This window comes from Quercus robur, chromosome 8 (assembly GCF_932294415.1).
Source record: "Quercus robur chromosome 8, dhQueRobu3.1, whole genome shotgun sequence".
Taxonomy (NCBI): domain Eukaryota; kingdom Viridiplantae; phylum Streptophyta; class Magnoliopsida; order Fagales; family Fagaceae; genus Quercus; species Quercus robur.
This window is the reverse complement of record NC_065541.1, coordinates 13,351,741-13,368,978: the sequence shown is the minus strand read 5'-3', so window position 1 is coordinate 13,368,978 and position 17,238 is coordinate 13,351,741. Positions and strand designations below refer to the sequence as shown.

General features: G+C 37.3%; 1 pseudogene; it reads right to left on the bottom strand.

The window, feature by feature from the left end:
* Positions 1-4,176: 4,176 nt before the first annotated feature.
* LOC126695890 (protein trichome birefringence-like 42) lies at positions 4,177-7,671 on the bottom strand (annotated as a pseudogene).
* Between the last annotated feature and the right edge of the window lie 9,567 nt (positions 7,672-17,238).

Below are 17,238 nucleotides of genomic sequence, written 5' to 3'. Positions count from 1 at the left end.
AGTCTATCTATAAAACTTCTTGATAAAAATCATATTATATATAATAAAAAGGCAACAAATACACAAAATCTATTCAATTTGAAGGAGAAAAAAAAAAAAAAAAAGAAAAAAAAAAAAGAAGAAGAAATTACTTGCAAGGTTGTAGGTAGGGCATAGAGGAGAAAGGAAGAATATAACAAATAATTATAAAGTACATAGTAGAAATAATAAAACACCAAAAAACTATGTATATATAGGGGAATTTTAAGTTGTGAAGAAGATTATATAAACAAAAAGAAGTAGTTTAGGTCAAACTCAAATACTTTTTATTTTATTTTATTTTATAATATGATATGATATAGATATATATATATATATATATATTATAAACCCTTTAACCTAACTGATTTTATTTTTTATATAAAAAAAAAAAACCCTAACCGGCTCTTTTTCCCTCACATAGCTCTTCTCTCCCTCTTACTATACCATATGTTCGTTCCGCCGTCAATACCTTCACTCCACAGAATAGGTTAATTGATTTTCTTTTATTTTTTGTTTCGTTTTGTTCATAGTTTTGTCTCTTTCTAATTTCAATTTTTAATTTCTTAACAATGCACAACTTTTCTATTTGCTTTTCCTTTCTATTCTCATGTTATTATATTATTTTTAGTTTAACAAATCCCTAGCTAGATCTAATTTTTTTCCTTTTACGTTTTTTAAAGAAACTTTTTTTACATTTTTTTATCTCTCTTTTTTATTTAAATTCTATCATTAAGTAATTCTATTATATTGATTTTAAGGTTTATTGATAACATTTTAGATAGACACAATTGTTATTGATTTTTCATATTTATCCAAAAAATATGTATATATCTATTCTTAAAATCTAAAAATTTAATAAAATTTCTACAATTTGGTGAACCCACATAACGCAACTCTATTCTATTGATTTTAGGGTTTATTGATAACATTTTAGATAGACACAATTGTTATTGATTTGGCATATTTATCCAAAAAATATGTATATATCTATTCTTAAAATCTAAAATTTTATTAAAATTTATGCAATTTGGTGAAACCACATGGCGCAACTACGGCGTATAAGCCCAACTTTTATTATATATAATATGATGTCTCAGAATATAAAACCTATAAAACTAATTTTTAAAGTTTTATTTATCACTTGAGTAATATTTTCAGTCATTTTATTAATTTAAACCATTTTTTTTTATTTAGTGAACCTCATAGTAAATCATTCTTAACAAGTACATTATATCGAGTTTGTTAACATTTCCCATAATAATAAATATATGAGCGGATAATATATATAAATATAAATATATATATATATATATATAAAAATATATTTATACAAGATAGAATTTTTTCTCTAACTTAATTTAAGTGTATATGTGTATGAAGCTCTCTTCTGGAGACTTGAACCCTAGTCCTTGCCCCCCACACCCCACAAGCATTTATACTTGTGGAGTGACCACCGCACCAAGGGTGCACGGTGGCATGAGTGGAGAAATCTTACTCTCACAACTTTTTGTGTTATAATTTTGTCACATTAATGTGAAATTAATAAACAATTACTCACATCATGCTTCATAAAAAAATGACAAAGTTGTGGTTAGAATTATTCCATATGAATTGTTTTGAAAAACGTTTTTTTTTAATCTTTTTTTTTTTTGTTTTTTTTTCAAGTAATCTATAATATTTATTTTACTTAAAAAATACATTTTAAACTTTTGGCCAACAAGAATACTCTTATCATGCCTCACAAAATAAATAATATTAATAAATTTCCATCTACATTTTACTAAAAAAACCTATAGCATATAATAACATTAGAATTGGGGTGTAAAATCTCCCAAATTGTTATTTTAGTTGCATTATGCCCAAAACCAAAAACATTTGGGTCAGTATATCTATCTTTTTTTTCACATAGCTACAGTAAATGGGTATCAATAGCAATAACTGTAGCTGGTTGCTAAAAAGTAAATATAATTTTTTATTCTCCCATAGTAATTTTCTCTCTCTTCCTTTAATTTTAAAAAATAACTCTCTTTTTTTTTTTTTCTTTCTCTCACCCAACACCTCTCTCCTCTCTCCCCTTTCTCATTACTCTTCTCTCTCTCCCATCTCAGCTTAGTCTCTCTTGGCGGCATTGGCGACAGTGGAGGATTGAAGATTAAAGGTGACAACAGTTTTGGCTTGAAGATGGGATGTTTTTGGGTTTTGCTTGTCGTTTTTGATGGGTCGTTTCAGTGGTTTTGTGGTGGTTATGGGTTTGCCACTGTGGGTCATGGGTTGTTTTTGGTTGTCGGTCTTGGGTTGGTTTCAAAGTTTTGGTGGTGCTATTTTGGTGGTTCCATTGGGTTTGAAACGGTGGCTAAGGCTTGGGTTTTAATCGTTGCGATTTGTGATTTGGGTGGCTGGTTTGGTGGTTCAATGGTGGTGGTGGTTGGTTATGGTGGAGAGAGAGACAAAGAGGAAGAGATGGAAGTGAGAGAGAAGAGTAGTTTCTATTATTTTATTAGGTTGTATGTAAGAATAAAAAATGAGATGTTGAGTAAATTGTTAAACAAGTTGGTAAAATAGATAAAATAAGTTTTTAGAATGTAAAAATATGTTTTTTTTTTTTTTGTTTAGAAATTTGAATGTGAATGCTCCAAATGTGTAACTGTATAATCTCATATATGTGTGTTTCTCAAATAAAAAAAAAAATGGAAAATCACACCCAAAAAAAAATTTTATTAACAAAGGGTTATCACAGTAAAGGAGGTTAATTATTATTATTATTACTATTTTATTTTTATTTTTTTAATCTCTACGTTAATGAAATTTTTTGCTAGAGGCAAGAAAGAGTATATGGATTATGTATGTGTTTGCCCTCTTGCTTTACCCAAAAAAAAACTCCTCTTAAGGCTGGCCACGTGTAAGGCATTTAGTTTATTTTTCCGTTCACTTAAGTAATTAGGGGGAAAAAAAGCTCTACAAAAAAAACAAGTCTTCAATAATACTCATAAAGTAATTTGCATTCATTTTGAATGATAGACGGGTCCTCCAATATTGTGTAATGTAGAGGACAATATATTAACTAACAATTCATATATACAATATTGTTCAATGTTTTAATTAAACCAATTTTTCTTTAACCGTTTAACATTGAAGGCTATTTGGTTACAATTCAACATTTTAAGGTGTGCACAAGAATATTCATCATATATAGTAGCGGAGTTAGGATTTGAGTTGAGAGAAGGTGGGGGGGGGGGGGGGGAATTTGTATATAATATATGCACTTTCACAAAAGGAAAGAAAAAAAAAATCAAATATTATAATAGCTAAGTATAGAGGAGTTTTGTCAAGGTTCATAATGGATTGTGGCTTTTCAAGCTGTGCACTTTGCTTTCCATGTTGGTATGCAAGACTGCATTTTAATTTGAAGGGAATGATCAAGGTCTTTTTGCTAAAATACAGTAGGAAAACATTAAAACTTATGTGTAAGACATGCTAGTGGAGGACTTGTGGTTACTTATTTTTTCACTTAGAAGGTAGAGTTATGCTCTGTTTTAAGACTAAAGGAACATAGTGAAGTTTTAGTTGGCTAAATTATCATTAGGTGTAATTAATTAGAGTTTTTGGTTAGATGAAATTCCTCACAGGATAAGGAAGATCTTTGATCTAGATTGCTATTTCTATCAAAAGAAAAAATAAGTTGGGCTTTTTACTAAACATTAGCTATGAAACTAAGGGTTTTTTTTTTGGGCAAACAAGGGGGGCAGCTCCCCACCCCATCCCTTCCCCCCCCACCCACCCCCCCCCCCCCCCCCCCCCCCCCCCCCCCCGGCGGGACCCCGACCCCAACCCCGACCCCTCCATCCCTGAGTAGATATATATGTGCCAATGATTTTATTTTATTTCCTTATCTTCTAATTATCCATAGGAGTGATCCCAAGATATTCAATAGGAATTTTGAACCTAATCTCATGAATCTTTCCACCCGAAAAAAAAAAAGACATCATGGATCTATAATCATTATAGTTTTCGGCAATCAGAGGAAGCATACACTGTAATTAAGCCAAAATTACTTCAAATCAAATGCATCAATGATAGTCAATAGAAGATTTGCTCGTCTTATTTAATTTTATAGAAAAGTTTCACCATTTTCAACACAACAAAGGGAAATGGACATTAATTCTCATGCAAAACTGCACTTAGAATTTCATTCCAAGTATCAGGAACACGAGCAAGACACCAGTGGCTACAGTCCACAGAGATGCACTGCCTCCATAACCACAGGATGACCATCTTTCCTTAGTTGTGTAAGCAACATAATGTCAAGCAAATCGACAGGCTTCGCAGCAATACGCAGTACGTTTTTTTACCACGGCTTTTCCTGGAGTACTAGTACTGCTACTGGGTCCTGGAAATGTTGCTCCAAACACTTGTGTTTGTCCTTGGCAATTTTTTGCATTCAGGTCCAATTCTTTGTCACTGAGGATAGGAAATTAAAATAGAAAATCAGTATTACATTAATTGATTATTGAAAATCCGTAATGATAGAGATACATTATTTTTCATAACTTAATGAACAGACAAGCTATTACATTCGCTTGCCTAATTTCTAAATAATTTTATTTTAAAGTATCATAATTTTATTTTATTTTTTCTTTCCCATCATGGACATATGCATCTCAAGAATTCTGATCCGGGTAGAGTAGGATTTACAACTCGAACTAAGAGGTTTGATGATTTATACAATTTGTGTATGTATATAATTGAAGTCTTTGACTTTGTGTTAACTTTTTCTAATGTTTAATTAACACATTATAAGCTCTTGAAGAATCACATTTTAACACTATTATTCTACTATATATATATATATATATTTTTTTAACTGATTTTAAATTTATTAGGAAATCTATAAAGCCGCATATATTTAAACCGCACCATGTTTTCATTAAATAGTAGAATATGTAGTTTCAAATAAAATTAGTATGTAAATAACTATTAAAAATGACCATAATTATTAAATTATATATTTAAAAAAATTACATTTTGTCAATTTTTCCGTACATTACATGAGTCATTGGTTACATTTTTATTTATAAATGTGGTATCTAATATTTTCAAATGAAAAGAACTTACTAATAATGAACAGCAGAAACTCCTTGGTAGAAAACTTGTGTGTTCAAAGGATTAATGTTGGCGTAGATCCATTTAGCCCAAGTACTTAACCCTATCTTGTAAGCCTGCGTTCGATTCATCTCTTTGAAAATTTTTTGGCCAACTTGGAAGTAATCCCATCTGAAATATGTAAGATTAACAAAGTAGCTCAGGTCTTATATATTAGTGATCCATATAAGTTGCAAATTTTCTATGTTAGTCTAAGAGTTCATACGTTTGAGCGCGCCCAGTGTGAGTCCACCAGTGATTGGTGTTGAAGTTCAAGACGTCTGCTATTTTCCATAGGTTGCCAGTACTGAGGGAATCAAGCTTTAGAACTCTACCTATTTTTGTATCAACCAGGTCGACTAGGAATTCATTTCTCAAGAACATAACTGATACTCCATATTCCTATAAAACAAAGCAATGCCCAGGTGAGAGAGAATATATCATATCAAAATAATTGTGATAAAAAAAACATTAAAAAAAACATGAGAATAGAAATTAACAAATCCATAAACTCAAATGGTGCTACCACATCAATGCATCAAGCCATCAACCACTTCTAGGAGTGTTATAAACTCGTTCTCGATCATTAGTATATACCTTAAGATCCTCGATGTCACCCTCAACATTTTCTACTCTCTCTCTCTCTCTCTCAGAGATTAAGTTTAAAAATTAAATGAATTTTTTGATCAATTTTATTAATTATTTTGTTTTCTTAACTACACTTAAATTAAACTTTGGGATTGACATATATATCTTATCAAAAAAAATCCAATTGATTCATTAATATTAGTTATAGAATAATTTTTTTTTTAAATGGAATTTAATTTTGAGTATGCATTTGGAAATTAACCCGACCCTCTAGCCGCACTTGACTAGATTTGAATTGACTACTCTGGCGGTTAGCAGTGGGTCCTCACCCTTAGAATCTGACTTCGGCAGGTTTACTCCTCCAAAACTTAAGCTGCCCGTAAAAACCAAAAAATTTGGCGAATTTTAAGCGTTTTCCAGTGAGAGATTAGTGTAGATCTAGCATATCTGACGATATTTCCATCGGACTTGGTGAGATCTTCGCCAGATCTGATGGTAATCTCACTAAATCTGGCGAGATCTCACCTAACCTGGGCTAATTTTTTCATTGCTTCGCCGTTGCTAGTTTCAACCGAATCGATTGGCACCCGACATGTGATTATTTGGGTGTTGTTTTAGTGAGTAGAACTTAATGCTAAGTAATTTTGATAAAGCATTGATATAATTATGTCTTTGTTTTGTTTTTGTGTTTGGGTCTGCATGAACTATGATTTTTATCCCTTTTTATTAGGCAACACTAATTGTTTTTCTAAATTAAAAGTAACTTGGATATATCATTAGCTAAATAATATGACTTTTATCTAATTCGTAAACATGAAAAATATAACTACAATATTTGAATCTTTGATTTTGTACATTGAAACAGATATTGCATAGTATTTAGTGTATAATTAGTTATAAATGATTTTATGATTTAAAAGAATGTCAAATTCTTTTTAATTGATTATAAAAATTGAAATGTATTAAGAAATAATGATTTTGTGTTTTTCCTTTTCTTTCTTTCTTTTTTTGTTTTTTAATATAAATTTTGTGTTAGCATTGAATAGATGTTAGTTTTACTTTTTTATGTATTAATTTAATTTTGAATTTTTAGTATATTTCTCATTCTTGACTAATGAAATCTTGAGTCTGTCTCTGCTGGATTTAGTGTTGTTTAATTTGTTTTACCAAATTGGAGCATATTAAAAATGAAATACAATTTAGAAAATTTTGCAAAAGCTTACCATGCAGAAAGGATATTGTGTAATCTTGATTCTGTCTCTGCTGGATTTAGTGTTCTTTAATTTTGTTTTACCAAATTGGAGCATATTGAAAATAAAATACCATTTAGAAAATTGTTGCAAAAGCCTACCAGAAAGGACACTGTGTAGAGTTGACTCTCAGTGTTGTAGGTGTAATTAGAATTTGGTGCTGCAGTATAAAGCTTGCACGTCAACGACTGCCACATATTGTAACTTAAGGAGTCCCCCACAAACATGATCTTTTTGCCTCTTTGCCTCATCAAGAATTCACGAGCATCAAAACTATACCGCAATAACATGAAAACAATGTTTAGCTGGTACATGTGTGCACTTGCAAAGCTCTAATAATAAGTATAGAGTATAACATTTTTACTGTAAACGTACAAATAGCACAGGTTGATTAAGTAAACTGAACAAAATAGAAGAATATCTATAGAATCGTTTACCTTGGGATGAGACAACTATTGGGCTTCCATATGTATTTCAGATATTCCATATCTGCAGGTCTACCACTCTTCTGGCGATTAAAATCTTGTTTTGTGAATGGACAACGAGCTGCATCATAGAGCGGGTAATGATTATCAACAACCCAACTCCCTTGAAAATAATTGCAGCTAGAACATATTTTTTTTCCATGCTGGCTTATGTTTCCTAAATGATCACTCTGCACTTTGTAGGACATGGTTACCACTAGGAAGATGAGAGCAATAATCTGAAAAGAACCAAACCCCAAAGTCATTTGAGAATGTTGGAATTGTGAGTAGATCAGTAGATCAATACCATATTTATAGGGATTGTGAGGGGGGGGGGGGGGGGGGGGGGGGGGGGGGGGGGGGTGGGGGTTTTGGGTGTTCATTTTTACTATAAGCCAATTAGTCAATGACTTAAATTTCATTTATAAATCATATCTCAAAAAAGAGAAAAAAATTCATAAAATGTGATATGGTGTGTTTGATTGGTTGAGTACTATGAATAATGATATGCATTTTGGCCAAGGTGGTCAATTCAATCAATGCGGTCAAAAGCACCAAGGTTGCACTTAGATACTTAAATTTGGATTCAGATTTAGATTTTAAATCAATAATTTTGATTTAAAATTCCGTGGAATTAGATGTTACTATATTTCAAATCCAAGGATTTCAAAGTTTAAAATCCTTGGAAAATTTGGTCAAATCCAAATCCACATGTTAAAAATCGTGCTAGCCAAACGCACCATTGGATATTGCCTAGATTTTAATTAAATTGAGCCATTAAAATCTTGTAAGTTGTGGCTTAAAGAAGTTGCCATAGCAGACAATATTCGTATTTGATACATATCAAGATTTGTTTTTGGGGTTTTTTGTATTTTTGATTTGGTCAAAAATATTTTTCTTGTGAGCATAGTTAGTAACGTACAAGACAGAATACGTACGGTATAAATAAACAACTTTGTAAAAATAAAGCATAAAAAACGGAAATGAAAAATAACATAAATAGACGTACGTACAGCGGTACGGATATATTACGAATTTGAACAAAATATTAGTGAGTAAAAATGATTATATATGTTAAATTATTACTTTTATTGAATTTAAATTTAGTAGAATACTTATATTATCTTAAATATAATTTCATAAGAGAATTTATTAAATTTAGCATATATTCATCAAATTTTAGTTGTGTTTTTAAGAAAAATACATAACAATAGTGAATGAAAGAAATAATATTTAATATATTATTTCATGCACTTAATTACTTAGAAAAAAATAATATTTATTGTCTCGTGTTATTATAATTTCAAATTGGTTTATTTTTGTTTAGTTTAAAAAAATATCTTAATAGATGAAAATAAAATTGCAAGATTATAATAAAAACATGAAAATGATATCTTGTTAGGACATATGTGAATCATTGTCAGGAACATATGTCAATATAGAATTGGCTAATCCTTTGACAAAACACACTTTACTTGTAATTGGGTAGATCTAGGATGTGTTTAATACTTCAAATAACAAGAGTTCAAGTTCAAGTGTTGAAGTCATGCAAGTTTGTCCAAGAAACAAGTGAAGAAGTGCTGGATTTTAAAACTCGATAGCTAGTATTTATCGAGGTTTAAAAAGCTGTTTTAGCCCGATACTTGACAGCTGCTCGATAGATAGGTTATCTATCGAGGTTTATGAAAATTAGTTTTTCAGAGCTGATTTCACTCCAATTCGTGAATAGATGTTTGGACTTTCTTTTCTTACAACCCTAAACATATATAATGATTATTTTAAGGGCCGTCATAGTTAATGCAACTCAATGCAAAAGTTTTTCACAAACATATTATGAACCGGAGACATATGCCCTAATTCATCTTTCTATTCAAGAAGCTGCTGTGTTTGTACACCGTAGGGTTTTGTAACCAAGGAGCTTCATGATCTTCATCGTGTTGATGGACTAAAAAACTTTGCAACCAACATCTTTCTCAAGTTAGTGAGTAAGCTGCATACTGGGATCCGCGCATCGAATTGGCTAGTCACGTACTGGGAGTCATGCATTGAAAGGAGGGATTGTCACTACAGAACAAGTTTAATTGAATATTGGGGTAAGGGTTCAACTGTATGTTGGTATTAGGTATTGTGATTCCTTTACTTGTAACCGCTTGTTATGATAATAATGAATTCTCGGGAGTGGTGACCTTAAAATCACCCGGTGGGGTTTTTGCCGTGTAGGTTTTTTCCATTCGTAAACAAATCACCGTGTTAATTTATTTTCCACTGCATTTTAACTTAGTTGGTGATTTGTTGTGCTACGACGCTTATTGCATGCTAATTGAATTAACTAAATAACTTGACTAATAAATTAGTTAATTCATTAGAAGGGGTCAATGCACTCTTAGCCTATCATATCTAAATAATAAAACAGGAAACTAAAAATATTAATTTTGATAATTTATTTGTTATATATAACACGTCTTAACAAAATAAATAATTATATCCTCAATAAAAGTATTGAAATTCAATTAAGTTAAAGTATTTTTGTACGAGTATAATACAACAAGCGTTGAGTATGTGTTTAATTATTAAAAAAAACGTTAAAAAACAAATTTATGGTAATATTTAAAAAAAAAAAAAAACGTACATATGTGTAATATACGGTGTACTACACATACTTTACTAACTATGCTTGTGTGTGTAGACTAGGGAGTTGAGATTAGATTCCATTGCATCCACTCAACATATGTATACAGTAATTTTTTTATAAGAATATATACAATAAACTTCTAAAAAAAGAAGAAGAATATAGGAGTATACAATAAATAGGGACATAACAAAAATTCATAACAATTTTACAATATTTCTAAATTAGCCTATCACCTCATACATAAGCCCATCATAATCTGCAAATCATATTATTTTAATGATCTATACGTGAGATGGTAGGCTAAATTGAGAATGTTGTTAAATAATTTTTACTTTACAAACAGTTCTTGCCCAATGTGCAGTAGCGGCACCATGTTAAGGGCAAAGTGGTCCTAGGACCACCCTGACTTGAAATATATATATATATATATATATATAATAAAAAAATTATTTGTAATGATGCCGGAAATAATACCACCAGTGAGTCACACGTTCCTCGTACGATCGCAAATGGCACCTGCACAACGAAAGGGAATAACCTAGCAGAGAGTACCGGTGTGGTACCGACCAAACACCCTCCGAAGGTCAAGTTAGAACTATTCTCACTGCTCTAGAGTGCTAGAGAGGGTAAATTATGCGTACCTTGGGCCGCGAGGGTGCTTAGGTTTTTATAGTAGCGAGGGTTACCCCTCTTTCCCTTGGAGTAGAAGTCCTTTCCTTATAGGAGTCATTTTGAGCGTATTTTTCGGGATATTTTCCTTATAGGGATCCCTCGAATATTATCTAGCGTGGGAAGCAAGACAATTCCTTATACGTAGCGTGGGTAGCAAGTCAACTTATGCTCAGTCCGTCAGCCTCTATTTACTTCCTTCAGCTTTTTGGGCGTCATCTAGTGATGCCGTCACTCTTGGAGACAGTTGACCCTATGACCGTCAGTTATCGTGCCGTCTGCTACGTCCGAAAGATTGCACTAAACCGTCAGTCTTAGGCTCTCCTTTTATCCTCATCAGTTGCCCCCTACTCTACATGCTCGACGCATAAAATCGTCAGCATGTGGAGTTATTTCTTAGAGACGAAAAGGAAAACGAATTATGAATGACTCCTCGAGCCGCGAGCTATTAAATGCAAGGTCACGTGGCGCGCGGTCGTTGGCCTCGTTCCTGGGCACGGGCGTCGCCTCGCCTTCCGTGCGTTTTCCCTCTTATATAAATACCACGCCCCTGTCTCATTTCACCATTTCAACCTCGCTGACTTTTCAAGAGAAAACTCGTCGCCCTTACTCACGATTTGTTCCGTCAGCTGTTATCGATACCGTCACTCCCAAGGTTGTTTCATCCATTCGAGATCCATTTCACCTGTAAGTTCTTCTTCCCTTTTCTTTGCTTTTTTTACTTTTGCCTGAAATTTTTTTTTATTGAGAACGTCAGTCTAGGAACTTAGAGTGTATCCGTCACTTGTAGGTAGTCAGATGTTAAGTAACGCGTCGAGTGATCAGTCGTCAGTCCGCGATGGAGCGGGCTACGACGAATTTTTTGGCTCAGGTCAAGAGTCCGACGGCTTTTCTAAGTCGTCAGGAAAAGAAACGTCAGCCTAATCCCTTAGTGTTGACGTAGAAGACCATGTCGAGGGAGTTAGGGAGAAGGTGTTAAGTGAGGTTGAGGTCGATGGGAGAGACGAGGAAATTGTTGGTGACGGGAACTGGGATGAAGGCGACGAGGAGATTGATAGTGACGGGGATAGGGATGACGGTAACGAGGTCAGTAGTAACGGGAATGAGGATGAAGGTGACGAAGAGTCCTGTGAGGGAAGTGCAGGGAGTTCTGGAGGTAATCGTCCCTTCATCCTTCCGGAGGAGTGGGCCGTCAATAAATTCCTTCCAAAGATGAGCAACAGAGTTTTTAATGAGTTACGTATCCGTTTCCAAATCCCAGACCACATTCCCATCCGTCTCCCTAAAAAAAACGAGAGGTGTTATACAGGGAGGACTGCTGATGTGGGGATGTACGATGCCATGTTCGCAGCAGGCCTTAGATTACCACTGACAGCTTTACACCGTCAGCTGGCGGATTTCTTGGGATTATCCGTCAACCAGATTGCTCCGAATGCCTGGAGGATCTTCATCGATGCTGAGATCCTTTGGGGTCGCTTGAGTGGGGGGAACCGTCACCTTTCGCTAGACGAGTTCTTTTATTGCTACAGACCCCAGCATAAAGTATCTGCTAAGGGGACATACCATTTTGCTCCTCGTGAAAAGAACTTAAGATTAGTGTCTGATATGCCGGACTCAAATAGGAATTGGAAGAGTAGATTTTTCTTTGTTAAGGGGACGGACTGGGTATGCCATCCGGATGAGTGGGATACGTTGCCCGGTGGTTATTTTGATAACACTTGGGCTTATATTAGGGAGTCAGGTTGCCCCCTTCTCTTTCTTTCTACCGTCTCTTTTCACTTACCAGGGAGTTTTCTTAACACCGTCTCTTTTAACACCGTCTATTCCCTTTTGTTTCAGCTAGCGCTCGCCCGGAGATATCTGACGAACAAAGGGAATTCATCCGTCGGATACTTGGCATACCGCTTGAGCAACGTAAGTGTAGGGATTTGATCACCCTAGACACTCTCCATTTGTATATTGGGGGTCCTGAGCCGACGGCTGAAGCTCGAAGGTTGGAAGAATTTTCTCGAAAACGTAAGTGAATGCCTTATTTAATCCGTCGGCTTATTTATTCCGTCTGCTCTTACTGACCCGTCAGTTTATTTTGCGTAGAGATGGAAGCTGCGAAGCAAAGGGTGAGGGCCGCCGCTGCCCGTAAGAAGGAGGAAGACAAGGCCAAGGGAAAAGAAGGAGTGTCAACCCCTCATTCTTCTTTGAAGGGTTCAATTAAGAGGAAGGCTGACGGAAAGGATGATCCTCCTTCTAAGAAGGTGACCGTCAGTCCTAGGGACGTGCCCTCCAAGAAGTCACCCCCCAAGTCTAGTCACGGCGCTGGGAAAGGAGTGATGACCTCTTCTGGTCCCGTCATTGAGGGGCCCCGTTGCTTGTTGACTCATAAGGATTACGCTGTTGAGGGGGTGGAATCTCTCATAAAACAGACGGATCTAGATCCTTGTGCTCAGCTAAGGACGGAGGACCTGGGAGCGTCAACCTTCTTTGATATAGCACGGGTATGCTTCCTACTTTGAACAATTTGATCTTTACCTTGCTTAATGGCTGACGGTTGTACTTCCTTCAAGCCTTGGTTCGTGTTAAAGCACTTCAAGACCGGTGCGTGGCCAAAGAAGGCGTCGTCTCTCGGGTGAGGAGGCACAACTCCAACGTGATGGATCAGCAGGCGCAATATAAGGAGGTCGTCCGTCTCTTAAACTCAGATCTGAAGGATGTGAGGGAGAAGTTAGGAGAGGCTGAGGGCCAGTAGAAGAAGCTTGAGGAGGAGCTTTCATCTTTACGTGCACAAGTAGAGACGGTTGGGACTGACGCGGTCGAAAAATTCAAGACAACCCAGTCATTCATTGATTCCTGCGCTGATTATTATGGCACAGGTTTCGATGATTGTCTGAAGCAAGTAGCGTCAGTTTATTCGGAGTTGGATCTATCTGGAATTACCATGGATGCCTCCGTGCCGATGACTCCTGCTGGCGACACTGCTGCTGACAAAGATGACGAACCCCTCAATATGGACTTTTTGCTTAATGATGCCGGAGTTGTTTTAGCCCAGCCTGCTGTCACTACCCCTGCCAAGTCTTCAGATAAAGCACAAATTGCCAAGGATAAAGCTGACGGGGTCTCTAAGGACGTTCCTGCCACTTGATCCTGGCTATTTATTTTAATTTTTGAACAATGTTTTTAAGTGCTCTTACGTTTATTGGGCTTTTTACTTGTAACTCTATCTGCCCTTTTTATGGCGCTTGGTATCCGTTGCTTTGAACATGTATACTGATGTTTTTATTCCTTTGCTGACTAATTTCAATGAGACCGTTATCTTTTTTATTTTTAGCCTTTTTCGATTAGCTCGTCATCTTTACAGGCTTGTTGGTTTGAGAAACCCGTTTGTAAGTAGTCTCATTTTTTGGTCAGACCGTCATCAATTTGACCGTCAACCTTATAGGTCCTTTAGTTCTGGTCCATATGATGATATTTTCATCTATTGGACCGTCAACTTTTCAGCGTTGGCTTTTTCGGACCGTCATTCTCTTGGCCTTGCCTTGTTGTTTTGTTGGTCCGTTAGTTTTTAAGGTATGGTCCATTTGATGACCGTCAGCTTTTTAGCTTTAGCCTTTCTGGACCGTTATTTTCTTGGCCTTAGCCTCGATGTCTTTGACACCTTCGTTAGTCCGTCAATTTTTAAGGCCTGGTCCATATGATGATAGCTCCATCTATTGGACCGTCAGCTTTTTAGCTTTAGCCTTTCCAGACCGTTATTTTCTTGGCTATTAGCCTTGATGTCTTTTGACATCTTCGTTAGTCTGTCAGTTTTTAAGGCCTGGTCCATATGATGATAGCTTCATCTATTGGACCGTCAGCTTTTTAGCTTTAGCCTTTCCGGACCGTTATTTTCTTGGCCTTAGCCTCAATGTTTTTGACACCTCCGTTGGTCCGTTAGTTTTTTTCTTTAGCCCGTATGTTATGGACTTAGTCGTTTTGGCCGCAAACTTAGTGGACCGTAGAAAAAATACACTTCAGCAATTTCTGAATAAAACTCCTCTTATTGCCATGCATTTAAATAAAAGTAATTAAAACCAAATCCTGCCCCTTGGGCTAAAAAGTATTGTTGCAAAAAAAACTAAAGTAAATGATAAATCTGAGGAGTAAAACTATAATTTGCTGAAATAGAAAAGAGGTTGGTCTTCATGCTGCCGCTCCTATTGGTAGTACTTTCGTAGGTGCTCGGTGTTCCATGGGTGTGGTAGTTTCTGTCCCTCCAACGTTTCTAGGTGGTAAGTACCTTTTCTCTGCCATGACGAAACTTGGTAAGGACCTTCCCAATTGGGGCCGAGTTTCCCTTGGGTAGGGTCCCTAGCGGCGCCCATGACCTTTCTAAGAACAAGGTCTCCAACTTGGAAGTCTCTGTGTCGAACCCGATAGTTGTAGTATTTGGCCATGCAGTCCTGGTACCTAGCGAGCCTTTGTTCCGCTGCTGCTCTGATCTCGTCCACTAGGTCGAGCTGTAGTCGCATAGCCTCGTCGTTTTTGTTCTCATCATGGTTGTGTATCCTGTAGCTTGTGAGTCCGACTTCGACCGGTATGACTGCTTCGCCTCCGTACGTCAGGCGGAACGGTGTCTCTCCTGTGGGTGTTCTTGCCGTCGTCCTGTATGCCCATAGTATACTCGGCAATTCTTCGGGCCATATACCTTTTGCCCCCTCGAGCCGAGTCTTGATGATCTTGAGTAAGGATCGGTTTGTGACTTCAACCTGTCCATTAGCTTGAGGGTGGGCGGGGGAGGAGTAGTGGTTCTTTATTCCTAACTGTGAGCAAAAATCCCGGAAATGGTCGTTGTCGAACTGCCTCCCGTTGTCCGAGACAAAGACTCTAGGAATGCCAAACCTGCATATAATGCATCTCCAGATGAAGCTCCACACGTTCTTCTTTGTAATCGTGGCCAGAGCTTCAGCTTCCACCCATTTCGTGAAATAGTCGATGCCCACTACCAGGAATTTCAGCTGTCGTACGGCTATAGGGAATGGTCCCATAATGTCTAATCCTCATTGTGCGAACGGCCACGGGGCCGTCATCGGGGTCAGCTCTTCGGTTGGTTGTCTAATAATGTTGCTGAACCTTTGGCATTTGTCGCAGGCCCTGACGTAGGCTTCGACGTCCTTCTGCATGGTGGGCCAATAGTACCCTGCTCGCACAAGCTTGTGTACCAACGATCTGGACCCTGAGTGGTTTCCGCAGATTCCTTCATGCACCTCTCGCATGACGTAATCTGCCTCTTCCATACCCAAGCATCTCAAATATGGTCGAGAGAAACCTCTTTTGTAAATGACGTCTTTTATTAGGACGAACCTTGCCGCCTGGACCTTAAGTTTCCTTGTGGCTTCCTTTTCGTCTGGTAAGACCCCATCTTTCAGGTATGAAACTAACGCCGTTGTCCAACTACTGTCGGAGCATATTTCCTGCATGTCGCTGAGATCTATTAGCGGAGAAAGCTGTACGAAAGAAAGCACATTACCAGGGATGACCATTTGTTCTGCTGAAGCGGCCTTCGCGAGACGGTCGGTTCGCTCATTTTCTTCTCTGGGAATTTGGACGACTTTGGCTTCTAGGTCACCCACTCTCGCCCTTACTTCATCAAGGTACCTCTTCATCTTTTCGCCCTTGCACTCGTAGTCTCCATTTATTTGGTTAGTGACGACCTGTGAATTGCAGTAGATGACTACCCTCGTGGCTCCTGCTGCTTTGGCGAGGTCGAGCCCTGCTATCAAAGCCTCATACTCTGATTCATTGTTGGTGGCGGGGAAGTCGAGACGGACCATACATTCAATGGTGTCTCCTTCGGGTGATAATAGCACAATGCCGGCCCCTGCGGCTTGCCTGTTGGACGATCCGTCCGTATATATGCTCCATTGAGGGGACTCTACTGCCCCCTTGTCTTCGTCATGGGTGAACTCAGCTATAAAGTCGGCGACGATCTGTCCCTTGATGGTGGTCCGCGGGCGATACTGAATGTCAAATTCGCTCAGCTTTATTGCCCATAACGCCAATCGTCCCGCGGCCTCGGGGCTGCTCATTGCCCGCCATAAGGGCTTGTCAGTCAGGACGTTTACCGTATGAGCTTGGAAGTACGGTTTGAGCTTACGGGCTGCCGTAACTAATGCGAAGACAAGTTTTTCCATGGGCGGGTATCTTTCTTCGGCACCGTGAAGCGCTCGGCTTGCGTAGTACACGGGCTTTTACACTTTCTCTTCTTCTCTAACCAAGGTCGCGCTAACGGCTGCGGGGGAGACGGCCAGATAGAGAAAAAGCTTTTCTCCCGGCTGCGACGGGCTTAGCAACGGTGGGGAGGAGAGGTAAATCTTCAATTCTTCGAATGCTTGCTGGCATTCGTCGGTCCATTCGAAGGATTTCTTCAATGTTCGGAAGAAGGGCAAACACTTGTCCGTTGCCCTTGACACGAACCTGTTTAGTGCCGCTATCTTTCCATTGA